Here is a 15862-nt window from a genome sequence, read left to right as displayed (position 1 = left end):
TTCTTTTACTCATTTTGCCATGGAATATTGCGTTGATTTTAGGTTAGTTGTGTTGAACAAGCTTCTGAAGAAGAATAATAAACACCGGAACGATCCTGTAGTTTGAAAAAATAATATTCATCTGTGACAAGATCGTGATTTTTATATTTGGTTATTGACTGATGTTTATATCACTTGAACACAGTGTAGATTCCCAACCTAGCAACAAAGTGACGTCAAAATGACGTAGAAACGTATTAGTAAGCCCAAATAGACAACACGCTTTTTGTGTAATCATTAGTTATTTTAGCGCCATTGCTATTACGATCTTTCTAAATAAAATTTTACTGATGAATTAAACGTTATTGAGTAGAGTGAGAAATAAATCGTGTCTTCTGTGTAAGTAACATCATGTAAAATTACTGCTTGTTAAATTAAAATGTCATATATTATAAAAAAAGAACGTATATTTCAATGATGAATTATTGAAGCAATATGTCGGCGAACGCACGTAATGCATGTTGTCAGCTTCAAATTAGACTAGAGATGTAAATCGTGGCATTTGAGACGTAAGTCTGGGAAGTTGCATCTTGATGTCATATAAGACGGACCACATGCTCGATCACCTAGATAGATTCCGTATTTCTCGATTTATCATGACTCACACTACATTTAAGCCTGCTATAGATAATCATGTAAAACTCTGCAAATCAAATCACAGTTGCCGGCGGGCTTGCCTGTTTTTTTTCTGTAACGAGTGCAGTATGAAAAATAGGTTTGATTTTCTGTGATTTATTGAACACAAACGTTCGACATCATGCGGTTTGATGCGTTAACAAAATTACAGACACAGAAATAAACGTGCCAGCCTGCATTTGTGCAATAAACTTCAATATGCAAATTATCACAAAACTGACGATTCACGTGATGAGACAAAGGTATTCTATAATAACCAATGCGTTGATTATTATGGTGCATACAATAGCAATGACTGGACATGTTTATTCTTTTTTGCGGGTCGAATATTATACAGTGTACTGCAAAAGAAAGAATTTAAGTTCACGATCAACAATATAGAACTACATATGTTTTTGTCATCCACCCAACTATATTTCGTCTTATGCGGCGATGAGAAATACCCATGACGAATGACGAAAATTTAAGATTAGTTGTTTTAGTGACTAGAATTGGCCTGACAGGAACATTACGAGATCCGAACTTACAATCCCTGATGATGAGTGGACACACTAACCCTTGCATCACTAATCACTTGCCATTAGAGAGTGTTCATAACAAAGACGGTTAAAATAAATGATTGAATAAAAGAAAATCATAAAGCGATCTGGCCCCATAATTTTCGACAATTACAGCTACAAAACAAATTGAACAAAACTACGATTTACCGACATTCAAAACAAATAAAATAACAAACATGGAATGTTGTAGGGATGGTGTCATAACTAAGTTCTTCATAGAAAACGAAACTGAAAGCTAAATCTCCCCATCTCTTGTAGAATAGTATTGTGTTTATCTCGTTCAACCCAAAGGAATGCAAGCATGCCGACTTAATTTATTTCAGCAGTACAGGAGACTTGTCACCTTATATGGTTAACAATTTATCGCCATTTCATCATGTATGCTCCATTGAAGAGAGCAATCATGTTCGTACAAAACAATGTCGCCTTGTCTAGCCCAGGGTTGCTACTCCATATTCTACATAATTAATTATTAGGAGGCGAAATACACTGTTTGTTTGTGTGGCTAATGGTTTGTGTAATTCAACTACGCTGACACTATCAATCCATGTGTTCTTGGATATTTTTCTGGAGTCGAAATTAGATTTCACAAGCTACTATTGATTATATTGTAATAAAATTTTAAAATTAAACTCACATGTCACATGTAGTTAACCTTGACGCCGAACTGACGCCCAAAAACGTGATGACCAGGATTGAACGTTACGAAACAAATTGAGTCGTCTTTTCCTATGCCTTGTATTGATATGGGTTTTACACATTTATTAAAAGAGATGACTCCGGGGCATGTAGATTTTACTTCCGATTACATTTTAATCTGTTTGCCCATTACAGGAAACACATGCATTAGTAAAAAAATCTCTTTCAGTGATAACAGATTGTTACACTATACGTTTGTTTATGTTCAGCTGCAATATGTTGGAAATAACTTGTTCAATGCAAAACAGATATGGGCTCAATTAGCGTTATGTTGCTATTGTATAATTGGACGACCTTAGCAACTTGTTTGATATCATGGGGGATTTACTCTGGCATGACTTACGCTGTTAAAGTTGAACGATGATAACATAGATCAAGGAAAAGGAATAATAGAATTTTGTGTTCAAACTTGTTTGTAATTTTCAATTGTAAATGCGTTTTCGTGTTGTAACGTCATGGAACACACACTATGAATACAACATACATGTGAGAATAATAATCAATTAAAAATGATAAAAATAAAACAATAAGATAATAAGTTAGTTCAAACTAGACCCTGACACGTTCTGTTATTTTTATAATTTACCATTATCAAAGAATATGACTGTTACATACAATTTTATAAAATAATCTTCGACACCGATAATAACTTGGTGCCTCACGTTATTCGATCACAAATTTTATATCCCCAATAATCGCAAGAGAGTGAGTCGTGAAACTATATTCTAGCAATGCGCTGGTAATTAGACGGGGACACAAACTTTATAAGAATGTTTTATAAGATTGACATAATTGAATAGAACACGTCTGGTTAGATTCCACTTTCTGAAATCCTAGTGATACACTCAGTCTGTAAGGGGTTGCGATTGCTCAAAGCAGACATTTCAATCTTGTGTATTGAAATCCAAAGTGGCTGATCCAGAACTAAATTGGCAGTGTGAAAACCGGATAATGCCCACCGGGACACATAATGCAAATCTTCTCATTGGTTGAGAAATACATTTTAGATGTGTGGTATATTCTCCTCCTCACAAAAAGGCATTCAGGCTATACTCTGCTTAGTGTGTTATGACCGTTCTTCTTCCTTCCGTTTGAGTAAATGTACTGATGCGAGGCAATGTGATCAAGAGGAAAATAAATGATTCTTTGTACTGCTTGTCGCTCTGACAGTTTCAATACATTATTGTAATTTATTCATGGATATTGAGATTGAATAAAGTATTGTGTAGTTTATCATGAGTTATTGTTCAAATTAGGCTCTTAAATATTGATACGAAAATTGGCGCTAACTTTTTGTATGCTGTTGAAATGTGGACATTATGATATGTAAACAATTTTTATTATAGTGGAAGTCACTTTTTTAAAGATAAAAATCAGTATAGCTCGTTAGTTTGCTCGAGTGACCCTTGAAGACCATCAGTAATATGGTGATGCTTAAGTGATGCAATCGTGTTTTCGATGTTATTCAGCTTGTATATTGTAGACAAATCGTTTAATAATGATGGCATAAATGAGTAAAAAGTTGGGTAAGACTTGAATCTCGCCATAAAGTAAAAAGTAGATTATGAGGCGCAAAGACGTAAACTGTTGGATTTTGCGTGTAACCTTATTACAACAAACGTCACAATTGCGTGAAATTAGTCAGATCGAAACGTGTCCCAGTGTCAGCGACAGGCTTTGTAAACGGTTATGTTTTGGTTAGTAGGGTAGACAATTATGATAAACAAATACATTGTAGCAAACATAACGCCCAACCGTCCAGTGCACGTAATATAAATCCGTGACGGTAAATGTTGTATTGGCGACGCACATTTGTGTTAGGCTAGTAGGCTAGTTTATAGGGGGCATAGTTCTTCTGTGTCGATAAAAATCCTAATGTCTGAAAATAACAAATTTGATGACACCAACTAAAAAACAACCACAAAGACTAAACGCCGACACAAAAAAGAGCAACGGACCTATAGCTAAATCAAATTGTTACCCTCGTTAAAACACGGTATATCTCTTTCTGGAGGATGTGGTGGCCCTAAAAAGGGCAGTTTTGTACATTTTCTGAGCTAAACGAACAGATATCCCGTTGCACTGAAGAATGATTTAGTGTCAGCTAGTGTAAGTCCCTCAATGGCAGAGTATATTGAATATTGAAAACTTTCGAAGCTGATTAAAGACAACGGTAGTCGCTCTAAACACCTTTTTATTTTGTTAAAACAAAATTTCCCGGACTATTGCACACACGAAAATGTTTTTCACAACAATGATGACTGTACACGCTCAAAGCGTGTTCAGAGAAACTTCCACTTCCTGAAATGGGTGCCAGACTGGGTTGCCAGGCCGGGGTGCTAGGCAGCTCCAGGATATTACAGGATTTAGTTATCGGTATATTTCGAAAATTGTCGAACCGTTACCATCAAAATCTTGTTTTTATACGAACGTGTCACACTCCGGGTTTCTTCGGCACAAATGAGATCAAGTTGGGCTTGTCTTTTTTTCCGTAATAAGTTTATCAGAGCAAAGTGTGATTTACCGTGATTTACTGAGAGACATCTTGAGGTTTGTTGCGATAACAAAATCTAATATCGTAAAAATGTGAAATCTTATGACACAATTACAAACACACGATTACAATTCCAAACACACGACCCCACAATGCAATATATTTCAATTTGAGATTCACAACACTTCTAAATACGTTTGATTATTATGGATCACATAATTGACGATTCAATTGAGGAAACAAAAAATTCTATATTAACCAATGTGCTGAATTGTGATCGACTTTAAGTTCAGGATAGATCATAAGAATTGTTGACTGTCAACATACCAGTCAAAGAACTATATAGAACTATATTTTTTTATCACCTATCCGAAACGATGTTTCGTCACATTCAGCACTGAGAATAAATACAAAAATACATCACGAAGAACGAGAATCTCAGGTTTCAAACGCTTTGGCAATTAGAATCGGCTTCTACTGACCGGATACCGTATTCCCAATTCTAAATAATAACTGCACCACAAATTAATTTATATTAGATATTGTTCATAAATAACAAACATGGTCACACAAATTTTGAATTATGAGAAATCATAAAGGAGCATGGACCCATAACGTTATTCTTCGACAAAATCAATTACAAAACATCCGTGATTTACCGACTTTTTAAACAAATAACGAATTGTATTAGGGTATGGGGACAGAAATAAGATTATCATATTAGTAAATTCTCAACACAGAAGTAATGAATTACTGGTTACAACTTATAATACAACTTAACGCGTGTCTACTACACATCAATATATTCCAGCAGTACATAAAATGTGTCACCTCATATACTTAACAATTCATCATTCAATGTCCAAATGAAGTGAACATTCTATGCTCTACGTAATTAATTATTAGCAATATGGAATACATTATCTAGCTTGTCGAATACTATCATTTTTCAATCAATTGTGCTATTGGTTTTCTTCTCCTGAAACGAACATTTCTCAAATCCCGCATTTATATAATAAGCGTTGAGCTGACACTCGAAGGTGAAACCTGTTAATACATCGCGCTATAATGTACATCTGATCGTGTTTAGCGGCAATTTAATACAAATAAATTGTTCAATGTGTTTGGAAAATGGATATGGCTCAAATTGTTTGATGTAGTCCGTAATCTCATCGTGATTAAATATTTGGTTTTAATCACGGCTTTAATAACGATTACTTCCATCCCAGCTAAGACTTACGCCGTAAAAGGTGAATCCCGTAACGTTTAATATAACAATTATGTTGATATCAATGATGATAACATTGACATTGACTGAGGAAAGGGAAATCAGTTTTGATGTGTTTCAATGTTAGGAGATATATATATATTCATGCTTATTATTCTTTCACAAAATGTGAATGAGTTCTCGTGAATGGTAATAAGATACTTGTTATGGTAATTTATTAAACACACACCATGGATACAGTATTATTTGTCAATATAAACTAGATTGCCTGACACGTTTTGCTTTTTTTTATTTAAAACTATCGAGGAATTTGACTATCGAATACGATTTAACAGAAATACATCCTCAATAACCACACTAGCCAAGTGCGTCACGTTATTCGATCGTTAATTTGATATCTCCGAACGCGATGGTGACAGGGTTAAAGAATATATAAAAGTCACTTTACGATCGGTAGTGGCGACTGCCCGACAAATCAGTTTTGTGTATTGAAATCTCAGGTGTCTGAATGAAAACTTATTTCGCAATGTCAAAACAGTATAGTGCACGCTAGAACAGAGTGTGTACACCTTCTTATTGATTCTGAGATTTATACTGGATATTTGATATTTTATCTTTCCTACCAAGGGATATTCAGGCTCTACCCCTTTAGTGTGGTATAACTGTTCTTTCTTCCATAACAATTGTGTTGTCATGTCGTTGGATTAAATGGCTGAAGCTCAAAGCCTAAAACACCGTTCACACTAACGGCAAATGCCGCGCTTTACGTCATTTTTGTTTACTTTTCCAAATATATCACGATCTCCTAAGTAATGTTACGCTCTGATAGGCTCTGATACGAATTGGTTGCCGTTTTAAGGACGAATTATTTCCCGACTTGTTACAGTTCCGCTTCGATCAGGCTTTGTCACGCTTGAAATTACGCTTTTATGAGCTTTATTACGCTTTGATTCTATTATGAAGTTTTAAATCAGGCTATGGTACGATTACCAAGCTCTGTTATGCATTGTTACGCTCTGTTAAGCTCTGTTACACATTGGAAAAAGTCGAAGTTTCAGATGTACCAGAGCATGATCTATCTGAAGAAGACATGATATTTGACTCCCTGCTGTATAACGTCATAGCACTTGATTTTGTGTTGTTTACTTATTCTATTTGAAAATAAAAGATATTTCTTTTAAATGTAACATATTCTCTTTTATTAAGAAACATGTTGTACAAAATATGTACAATATGTACAAAAAGCAACAAACTTAACTGTCATCGTCTTCAGGTGGAGGTTGAAGAGTTCCCAGAGGGGTCACAGGCGATGGTGGCCTGGTGGTTATTCCTGCAGTGGTCATGGCTGTGCTCACAAAGTCACTCAGGTTCAGAGCGTCTGTGATCTTGTCAGCAGCAGCAGTACATATTTGTGAAGGTGAAGACCTTGCTAGAGGTGCCATGGCTGTAGTTGCCCCCGTGTCCAGGATGTTGGTGGAGCTCATTGATGGTTGTGATGATGGTTGTGGGTACAGGGCAGGGTATTGTCTGTTCATGTAATAAGAGTCTTGGGAGCCCCGGACACGGAGGCTGTTGACTTGGAATATGCTGGGTCGACCACTGTGATGATGGTGGAGGCTGCCACTGGTGACTCTGGGACACAATTCTTAGGGGGTACTGCCTGCTGGTAGAGCTTGGTAGGTATGACGGACATTGTGGCAGGATTGGGACGACCTGTTGCGGCTGCTGCTGTGAGAAAAGTGGTGGACCCTCATCTATATGTCTGGCAAAGGTGGAGGGACCACCTTTCTTGCAAGACATAAAGTTCATCATTGTTCGCTTCAAGTCAACACTCTCTCCAAGAGGGGAGGTGGCTCTGTTGACTGGGACTCTGACCCATAGTCGGAGTGAATGATGACTGCTGTTGGTGGGGCACTGCAGGCCCAGTGGCAGTGGCTATTGCAGGTGTTTCCCTCCCTCTACCTCTACCATGGATACTTATCACGTTTCTGCGTACGTTTCTGCGTACGTGAAAGGGCGAGAGGAAGCTTGCAAAGCGTAATAAAGCCTAACAAAGGGTGTCAATCCTTGATCAAAGCGTCTCAATTCGTTGCATTTGGAAGTGTTAGAGTTCTTCCTGAAGCCGTAAAAAAGCGTGTCAGATCTTGATGAAAGCGTCTGTCCCCGTATCAGATCTACATGCCAGATCATAGCAAATCATCATAACAAAGCGTGTCAAGTGCCGACACACCGTGATGACTGAGGTCCCCGATTGGAAGCAAGCTCTGTTAATCTTTCCTACGCTTTGAGTCAGGCTTTGCTGAGCTTTGTTACGCTTTGTTAAGCTTTGATACGCTCTCGGCGTTTTAATCAATTCGTGACAGAGCGCCCAACATTTTTAAACAGTTTAAAATTGTTTGGCGCTCTTGCGGAATGTCCCACTTTACTCCAAGCTTTCTCACGATCTATTACGACCCAAACGCTTTAATCAAGCTTTTTTGCGCTTTGGCGCTGCTTTGCAAACCGCTTTAAAGTGCCATCAAAGCGCCGTTGGTGTGAACTTAGCATAAGGTTATGTTTTCTGATGCAGACCAAGTGGGGTAAATAACCTCAATTAGTATTGTTCAGTGGTTATCGCGTTTGCCTGTAGTGGCGAGGTGCTACGCTGTGTGTGCGAGATCTAATATTGTTTATCATACGTTGTTTGTGTTGGCATATTCACTATAGACTATTTCGATCTGACTATCCTAATCAATATTATGGTCGGTCTGTTAGAGCGGGTGCGGATGGTTCAGCAATCACTTGTTTTTTTAAATAATTAATTGCTTTTCGCTCAACCCGTTTTAGTTCAAATTAGCTTGGGACCGGACACGAGTTGTACAATGCCATGTACCGTGCACATGCAAAATGGTGGGTCATTTAAAAAAAATCAAGTAAAGAATTATTAAATTCTTACGAGGAAAACAAATTCTATCAGTCGCGTTTTTTGGGGAGCATCTTATATTTCCTGAAAAATGCCAATAATTTACTGCTTTAACCGATCAACTGTTTCCATTTGTATGCCACTTACCTTCTAATTGAGCATCAGCTTAATGCCATCTTTGGAAAAAAGTAATTACTCAATGTGATGACCAAGATTTCGCCGTAATCTATGTAGGGTCATGTCTTATATGATGGGATGATGATCATGGTGACTATCACTGGTTTTCAGGAGTCAATAGTTCCATTGAAGTACTGAAGTGTAAGAATAGAAAGTATTGAATTTCAATGAGTAATAGCTTTGACATTTGTAAATGTAACTATAACATACAGGCGAGGATTGTAATATATTTATGGCTCCAGTTTTTGAGCTACTGTAATCATTTAAATTTGTTTTTGAACTTGTTAATGTATTTCATATGACAGGATAAAGCATACATCCTCTACTAATCCGATAACATTTCATCTCAGATGGAGTGTGACTGTCATTTAAACAAAACAATATTATATATCTACAGCACATACTTAGAAATGTCGTTACATATCATGTCAAATTGCAGTCGAACCAATTGTCAGTGTCACAACGTGTCCTGGTGATTGTGTCTATCAAAGTAACATGTTTTACGTTATACACCACTTGATTCAAAAAGGTGCATGAAATCATTTCATATGATCATAATGGTTTCATGTAGTAATTGCAATTATAATAATGTGCGAATAAAAGCCACAGAATTGGAACCCAGAAAACCACACTAAGCAAATATGTACGTTCTTCATTTTCAAAACAATTATGGTTTAAAACAAGGAGACAGATGTTGATGTGGAATATTCTCCATGCTTTAACATGAATATATAGGGTGTAGGTAGTAATCGTGGTAACCTACGTAACGTCGTCTCTCAGAGATTAATGGGAATACTACAGGGTTAATTGCTACTGTATTTTCCTCCATTCACAACTTTATTAAAGACCTATTTCTATCAGTGGTGTTAGCATTTATTTGTGAATGCCTTCGGTCACATGTTTTGAATCAACTAGCATCCCCCGGAAATGACGGTCTAACGGTTACTTTTTATAGATGTTTCTGGCACATTATTGGAAACTTGGTCATGGGTTCTTTAAACGAGGGTTGTGCACAGGGCGAGTTATCTGATTCACAAAATCAAAGTGTTATCACATTAAACAATAAACCGGGTAAAAACCATCTGAGCTCGAAAAATTGGCGGACGATATCCCTTATAAATGTGGATGCCAAACTGGCTTCAAAATGTATAGCTGAACGCGATAAATGACGCATTGACAATGGTGGTCTTGGGGCACCAGACATTTGTATAATTTATAAAACACAAAAGATAAACTAGATCAAATCTAGATAAAAGTGTCAGACACGTTTGGAAGGAGTTTTTAACAAAGAGAATTAAACATGTAGGTGGGGATATTGTTTTTAAATGTAACTTCAGTACTGAATTACTTGATGTTATTTTGCCGCCATTTTACATAGATTGGTTTAGTGCAAGATCAGAATTAAATACCCAAACTGATTTAGATATTGATATGTATTATGTATCAGATCTTCTCAGGCCGAATGGCGATATCATTTCGCGGGACGAATAAAAAACACGTGGGTTATTACATTTGGGAATTATGTTATGGAATAGGCTAGTAAGCGCTATTCTAAATATCAGAGGAAATTTTAAAATTGATGATTTTGGACTATATATCAAGAATAATTTTACCAAAATTAACGAAATTGACAGCAGAAAAATACGCTTAGAGTTAATCAACAAAGTTACCACCCGTCCTACGAGTGAAAGAAAACTGTCAGAAATTTTGAATACTAGTATTAATTTTTCAGATGTGTATAGTTTGCCATTCACCACTACAATTGATAATATAACAATCATTTTTCAATTTAAACTAAATCATAATAATCTCATTACAAACAAAGATTTATATTCCATGAACTTTAGTCTGGTTACATCATCAATATACAATTTCTGTGAAACGTATGATGAAACATTGATTCTGTGAGTGTATATTTGTGAAGACTTTCTGATAAACTTTTTCGGTGCGTTTCGCTCATCTGCCTGCCTTTAGTAATATGTCCAACCAAGATATTATTCTTGGGAACAAGGATTTTTCGAATATGCTATGACGTTGACATATCTCTTTTCTTTTCTTTTTTTTTACTTTATTTCGTATTCTTTTAATTATCTTGTTACCATGGTTTTGTGTAGAAATTGTACTGTTTTGATGGTATAATTGTATTTATAAATGTGGTTAACGTAAAAAAACAATAAAAAAAAAACTAGCATTCCCTACATTTAAACCAATTACATGTTGCCATTCGTGGTGGCTGTACGGCACGGTCTGACCTACGGCGATGGTCGTGTTTGAAATGTAATCCACTTAGTTACTATGAAACATTACGCTGAATCAATTTATGTTTCAGATCTGTATACTTTTTAGCCATTCCGGTATGCATATTTTTTTTAAATTATAATGGTCGTGACACACTCACAATAGTCTAACTCTAACAATAGAAACGTGACAGGGGTATATGTAAGTTTTTACAAATAGAATAACGTGCATTCGCGAAAATTGATGTTTTGCAGTGTTGCATTCCCACAGCCTTATTATTCATAATGTGGATGTTCTAGTTCGTGAGCATTCAACATTGTTCGCAAATTTACAATACATATTCATATGTACTCATTAGTTTGTCTGAAATCGAAGAATTTTTAACATTCCTATATCTGAGATACGTGTTAATCAAACCAAATCGTATGATCATCGACAGTTATCCCTACATCAAAACTGCGTTTTGCACGAGGGCGTCTGTACTATCTATCGCCCACAGGTCTCTCCTTTCCTCGTTACTTTTGTAATTTACTTAGTAATGCCGTAAAACATGTGATAAAGAAGTCATTGGTTGGTTGTATTGCTAAAATAACAACACGTGTTATTGGCCGCGAATGACCTCTATAAACTTACCTATAGTGACTTTACATGACATCCCAGCAAAGTAACAAATTATGTACCACAAGTTTTGTGTTTAACTATCGACCACTGCACCTAGTTGCTAGGATGCACGTCTCAGTGTGTCTTTCACTCAGCTAGGCGCATCCCTCAAAAGAGATTATTCTATGCTGAGAACGTGCAACCCTACAATGCCAATTTTATACACATTAATACCGGATATTGCTGTCAGAACCCTTACTCGGTAGTAGTACAATGAAATATGGTGAAATGGGAAGACATGAGCAGCCGACAAATGTTATATATGTATATTCTAGATGACGATGGCTAACAGTTTCTTGAATCATATTATTTATTCATTATTGAATGAAACCTTCCGCGTAAGTGCCCTGTCTATAAAGTGTGAATAAATAAACTGTTTAAACGTACAGGTAAAACATAAGAACGTAAGAGCGCATACAACAACTATAACATAGGATCACTGCACAGTTTGTTAATTTATTGTTGTTCTTTAGTTCTAAGGCGGAATATATTTTCCACCTCGGCGCGCCTGAGCTGATTTTCGTTGCCTTTAACAACACATGTAACAGATATGGACATATCTGTAATATTATGCCCTCTGGAATTGAAATGAAGCGGAACCGGATGCAAACGATTTTTGTCTAGTGTGTCGTAGATGTTTAACAAACCGATTTCTCAGTCGACGCACTGTAGAACCAATATATAGTGACCCCCATTTATTACATGAAATGCAATATACATTCCTGGTAATACAAACTAATTCATTATTGACAACATCTCCCATGTCCATAAGGTGAATATTACAGGTGAATATTCGCTCGAAAGCACTTCCGTCATCTCATGGTAGAGTCGGTTCATTGAATCCCGTTCATACTCATTGTGAATAAAATATTGTATTGTACAGCATGTAATGAAACGTAGGGTCTTATTTTAATTAGATTGGTGTATTTTGTCGTATGCGTGCTATAAGATTGTTCCAATCTATTTGTTTCTTCCTGTGGACACAATTTAATTAATACCAGAGAATATTTACACTGGTTGTACATACATGATCGTTGTTGCTTGGAACGTTTTTGAATATAATGTAATGTGACATACAGTTTCTGAACAATTTAAAGTTTGTAACACATTGAAATTGGTTCATAAGTCTTTCGAACACGTTGTAAAATTGAATTGCTTTCGCAGCCAGATGTATACTGTATTTACCATACGGTGGGAAACATGGCATGATATAATAGAATTTACAAGTATTGTCACCATTTTCAGCAAATAGTTTTAGTAATAATTTGTATGACCCGTGAAAGAACGCATTTGTACACATTGAAAATTATTTCATGTTAAATCAATAATTTAAGAAAGGGTTGTCATTAACGTACACGTTGTGACTAGCTTAAATGAAATCATTTCGTTTGTAGGGTTTATACATGTATATATATTTAATCTCCCAGAAAACAGCTTAACAAAGAAAGTCAGTCAGGCAGACAAATGTTAACAATATTGTATCATTCAAATTATACCATATAAATTGCACTCTCGATTACATATTACTTATCTGATTGATTCATCATGTGACTAAAATAATGGTGACTCATTGAATGTCTGTAATAGGTTGGCCACAGTAGCACCGCGTATATTTATTGTTAATTCGCATCTCGTGAATGAAATTATTACAACTTGTGTCGGCCAATTAATCTGCTATCTACTTACACGGGGACTTTGATTTCAAATAATTTAATAAAGGGCACAAAAGCGTTCAATACGTATAATTTATGGCGTATTTCAGTTATCGGATAAGTATGAGATAGTTTAGTTGAAGTGAGTATGAAGTGATGTTGTGTTTCAGAAAGCATAAACCCATATTTCACCTATTGTCAAATCGATTTCTAAAGAACTGTGCAAAATATCTTTCTGATATTCAACTGATTAGTTCATAGAAACTGATATCAATACATATTTCAAATATTCTTATAATACGCTGCTGTTAATAATGTTTAATTATACTCGTGGATTGGTGGCGTAGTTGTCAATGCATACTGTAATCTGACCGACGTGTATTACTGAAATACGCATAAGAACATTTGACGTCACTTCCAATAACTCGCAATATTCATCGTCATGTGAAAGCTATCAATTTTAATTAATAGTCTAGATTGGGAAAATATTTGTAAATTATCATATAACATATTGTTAGCAACAAATGAATATTTCAATTTAAACTCAGTGAATTTTACTTATTGTGAACATTCATAAATCAACTTGGAAATTGTAACAAATATGAAAGCGTTTGTGTCATAATATTGATAACCCTGAAATATAGTTGTTGCATGGTGTTATCGCGTGTTTCAGTGACATGTGTATAGCCTCTATATTCCGATGAATGTTGATTTTTTCACCTCTTCAATTTTAAGGATTTTTAATTATATTAAATTTATGAAGATTAAGCAAACTATTGTGAAGGATCTGCCATCACCCGAGGGTGCAGGTTTATATTCTTAAACATTCTTAAAGAAGCTGCCTATGTCATGAATTAATAACTCTTGTGTGATAACGTAGTTTCCAGAAGAAAGTATTATCTTGTCTACTATTATGCAGCGCTAAATGACATTGGTGGTACTTCATAGAAAAAAAATACTAAATACTTAACATTTTAAAATAAATCCTATAAGCGAAGATTGATATACGGCAAACTGTTATCTCTTAACTGATGCATTCAAACTACTATTCACACCGCTATTCACAGCACGTCACGTCTGTTTTTGTCGTGGGGGCACACTTATGCTTAAATTACACTATCTATTATTAACGTTGTATTATTAAGCGTCGTTTCGAACGTAATATCAACTACTTAAAGCAAACCAGCAGAGCAGCGCTTTTGGTGATTGATTTTGCCATCTGAAAGGCCTAATTCAGTCGCCTGGGCGATTGTTTATTGGAGGTATTGCTAGGTTAATGGGTTCACAGCATATGTTTACAGAACCTGATGCAAATGAATTATATTTATTTTAACAATAGCTTTATACGGAAACGCATATTTGCGGTATCATATTAATTTGACATTCTAGGTCTATTGCACGATGTCATGGCGATTACTAATATATGCACGCATACTTCCGGTGATATGTTCATGCTTGTTGGGTACAATAACAATATTATTCGCTTCACAACGTTCTTCTTTCACTCTCCGGCCAATATTATGTAATGACTTCACTAAATTACTGACTAATGACTAAACGCTAGTAAACATTAATTTTAGACTGTACATCATATGACTACATCATTGTCTGGTCCTACGTCCAGGATGAGAGAGGAGGAAGATTTTGTGCTGGGCTAGCAACCCGCCATGTAATAACAGCTTGCTACAGAAACGCCAAGAAATTTAAACAATCGTCAAACCTTGGGTGAGGAGCTAGAGGCTGAGGCGGCAACGTCTCGTATGACGAGCAAATAAAGATAAAAGCCGGAAGGAAGTCAATGCTCTGACACAGTCTCCAGCCAAACCCAGACAAACAGTGGGAGTGGCTGCATCGAACGCCCGGACAATGTACGAGACGGGAGGGCAGCGCAGATAGTGAAGGAGATGAAGAGGTACACAGTGAATATTCTAGGTATCAGCGAGATAGGATGGACAGACTCAGGAAGCTATGTGCTGAGCACTGAGCACAGGAGAGATGGTTTGCTACTCCGGCCACACAGATGGACAACGCCACGAGGAAGTAGGAATCATCATGAACACAACTGCAAGGAAAAGTCTCTTAGGGTGGGAACCAGTATATTTCCGCATCATCAGAGCACACTTTTTTTCTCGATATGTAAAAAAAACACCATCATACAATGTTACTCGCCCACAGACCAAGCCGTGGGGGAAGAAAAAGACCCTTTTTACAACATCTTCCATACGAAAGCTGCATGAGGAGAGGAGTTGGACAAAGAAATGATAATGGACAGTGTTTTCAGACTTGTGCCTGAAAACGGACTTGTAATAGGTGGTATCATTTTCCAACACAAGGCCATACACAAGTCGACCTGGGTATCGCCAAATGGACGCAGCAGAAACCAAACAGTAATTAACCAAAAGTGGGGAAGTCCCATGAAGGATGTCAGAGCAGTGAGAGGAGCAGATGACAGCAGTGATCACAGCCTTGTACTTTGCAAACTGCAGTTAATGCTGAAGAGAACGAGAAAGGAGAAACAGCCATTGAACTGAAAGACCCGGCACTGAGGGCCCAATTCACAGTTGAACTTTCCAACCG

This window comes from Saccoglossus kowalevskii, chromosome 19 (genome assembly GCF_978046115.1).
Source record: "Saccoglossus kowalevskii chromosome 19, keSacKowa6.1, whole genome shotgun sequence".
NCBI classification, from domain to species: domain Eukaryota; kingdom Metazoa; phylum Hemichordata; class Enteropneusta; family Harrimaniidae; genus Saccoglossus; species Saccoglossus kowalevskii.
Note: the sequence above shows the minus strand (reverse complement) of the source record.